The sequence below is a fragment of the Procambarus clarkii genome, chromosome 21 (assembly GCF_040958095.1).
Source record: "Procambarus clarkii isolate CNS0578487 chromosome 21, FALCON_Pclarkii_2.0, whole genome shotgun sequence".
Lineage (NCBI taxonomy): Eukaryota > Metazoa > Arthropoda > Malacostraca > Decapoda > Cambaridae > Procambarus > Procambarus clarkii.
The window spans coordinates 42,848,762-42,851,866 of record NC_091170.1 but is presented as its reverse complement, the minus strand read 5'-3'; positions in this window follow the sequence as shown (position 1 = coordinate 42,851,866).

Below are 3,105 nucleotides of genomic sequence, written 5' to 3'. Positions count from 1 at the left end.
GGCCGGGAGAGGACACAATAGGAACGGGACAACCATAACAAAGAGTGCTGCATCAGGTGCACACAATAATGGACCGTAAATCATGGCTGTCTTTCCTGACTCTTAAGCCAAGCCAAAATGAACCCACAAGAATGAGAAGAGACAAACCTGCCAGATTTGAATATCAAAAGGAAAATCAACTATAAAGTCCCCCTACCTCCCTTGGACTTGACCAATCGCAAAGTGAAGCTTACAGAAAGACGGCGATGCCACTATGCTAAGTTAGTCCAAGAAGGTAAATAAAGATTACAAAGAGAGACTGGCAGTGATCGGGACACCATTAACAACCCCGATGGGGTACAGGTGTATTCGAACAAAAATAAATTTCATTGTCACAGTAGTGATAATTAGAACAAACTAATTAGTGAAATGATGGAAGAAGAAGCTCATTCCCTGTATCACAGCGAGATGAATGTGACACACACACGAACACACATCGGGAATTGAACCCTCGACTCGATTCCCGGGGCCGGGGAGAAACAATGGGCAGAGTTTCTTTCACCCTGATGCCCCTATTACCTAGCAGTAAATAGGTACCTGGGAGTTAGACAGCTGTTACGGGCTGCTTCCTGTGTGTGTGTGTGTGTGTGTGTGTGTGTGTGTGTGTGTGTGTGTGTGTGTGTGTGTGTGTGTGCGCGCGCGCGCGCGCGCGCACGCGAGCGAAAAACAGTAACAGTTGATTGATTTATAGTTGAGAGAGTAGCGGACCGAAAGAGCAGAGCTCAACCCTCGCAAGCACAACTAGGTGAATACAATTAGGTGAATACACACACACACACACACACAAAGGACATAGCCAGGAGGGGAGGAGAGGGACACACCTGCAGGATCCAGGTAGCCGGCTCCCCTTCTCACTCTCCCAACACCCTGCTACTCGCCTCATTACAAACACCCGCACAACGCACCTCTCATCATTCACTGTTGCAGGGACACGCACCTACCTGTATGACCAGCCCTCAGTGTGTGTGTGTGTGTGTGTGTGTGTGTGTGTGTGTGTGTGTGTGGGGAGGGGCGCACCTAGATGTGCTCGCACGGCCCAACCTCACTTCTCAGGGCGCTCACAAGGGTTGACCTTGCACACTGCAACCATCACAAGTTTACCGGAATGACTATTCATTCGCTGTTGTCATATTTATATGATAACTACCTCCAAAAGTAGCCGACAATGGGCAGCGGCGACTAACAGCCTGGTTGACCGTGTGGTGTGGTCTGAGACCAGCGTGCGGGGACATTAATGCTTGGAACCATATCTTGCCCCAAACGCTGTGCGTATTAGTGGCTTCAGATATTGTATGTATTAGCTCTATCTACAAGTCCAGCATTATGTTTGTAACTCATCTTCTATGTATGTACTTTGACCTGAATAAAAATTTGATTTTGAATTTGAAGGTAACGAGAAGTTAAGGTGTATTCAGTCATCATCGTCGTCAATCCCCGACACCTGTTATCTTGAGATGATTTCGGGGCTTTAGTGTCCCCGCGGCTCGGTCCTCGACCAGGCCTCCACCCTCAGGAAGCAGCCCGTGACAGCTGACTAACACCCAGGTACCCATTTTACTTCTAGGTAACGGGCATAGGATGAAAGAAACTCTGGCCATTGTTTCTCGCCGGCACCCGGGATGGAACCCGGGACCACAGGATCACAAGTCCAGTGTGCTGTCCGCTCGGCCGACCTGCTTCCCTCATTTGTGCTCCCCAGACCTGTGCTTCATTTTTGTCTCACGTTTCCATACTGTTCCCTAAGTCGGCTGTTCCTTACTGTGAACATTGCTTCTCTGTCTAACAGGTCATTTTCATGTTCCTTCTTTCTCCAGAGTTCGTGTACTTACAGGGGGTTAACCTTTAGTACTTTAGTCCCTTCTCAGCGTTCAAATAGTGCACTATATACTGGAAGACTAATTCCCTAACTATCAGAGTTCTCTTATATATGGTTGAAAACATATTTCTAACTTGAAGCTTTTTATTGTACCCTGGAATTCATTGTCCTCGTGTGCCCTACAAGTCAACCAGCATACGGACAGTGTGATGTGGCGAGCAGCAGGGCTGAGGTAAGGTAGCGCGCGCGCGCGCGCGCGCACACACACACACACACACACACACACACACACACACACACACACACACACACACACACACACACACGCACGCACGCACGTACACACGTAGCATCATCTCCGAAGTGAATCACTACGCCTCTGGGTTTAGATGATGAAGGTTGCAGTGGTGTGGTGGGGGAGGTGAGGTGGCGCGCTAGGATTGAGGAGCAGTATGTACTCACCTAGTTGAGCTTGCGGGGAGCTCTTTGGGCCCGCCTCTCAACTGTTAATCAACTTCCCCCCCCCCAAGCACTCTCCTCCCCTCCCCCCAGGAAGCAGCTAACTCCTAGGTACCTATTTACTGCTAGATAACGGGCATCAAGGTGAAACAAAAGCTACCCATTTGTTTCCGCCTGCACCGGGGATCGATTCCCCGGTCCTTAGTAATATGGTGCTGTCCACTCAGCCACAGGCCCCCTAGACCTGTGTGTGTGTGAGTGTGTGTGTGTGTGTGTGTGTGTGTGTGTGTGTGTGTGTGTGTGAGTGTGAGTGTGAGTGTGTGTGTGTGTGTGTGTGTGTGTGTGTGTGTGTGTGTTCGCGAGCGAGCGAGCGAGAGAGAGAGAGAGAGAGAGAGAGAGAGAGAGAGAGAGAGAGAGAGAGAGAGAGAGAGAGAAGGGGGGGGGAGGAGGGGGGGAGGGAGGGGGGGGAGGAGGGAGGGGGGGAGGAGGGAGGGGGGGAGGAGGGAGGGGGGGGGGAGGAGGGAGGGGGGGGGAGGAGGGAGGGGGGGGGAGGAGGGGGGAAGGGAGGAGGGAGGGGAGGAGGGAGGGGGGGAGGGAGGGGGGGGAGGGAGAGGGAGGAGGGAGGGAGAGGGAGGAGGGAGGGAGGAGGGAGGAGGGAGGGGGGGAAGAGAGGGGGGAGGTTATATCTTGAGGTTATCTTGAGATGATTTCGGGGCTTTTTTAGTGTCCCCACGGCCCGGTCCTCGACCAGGCCTCCACCCCCAGGAAGCAGCCGGTGACAGCTGACTAAC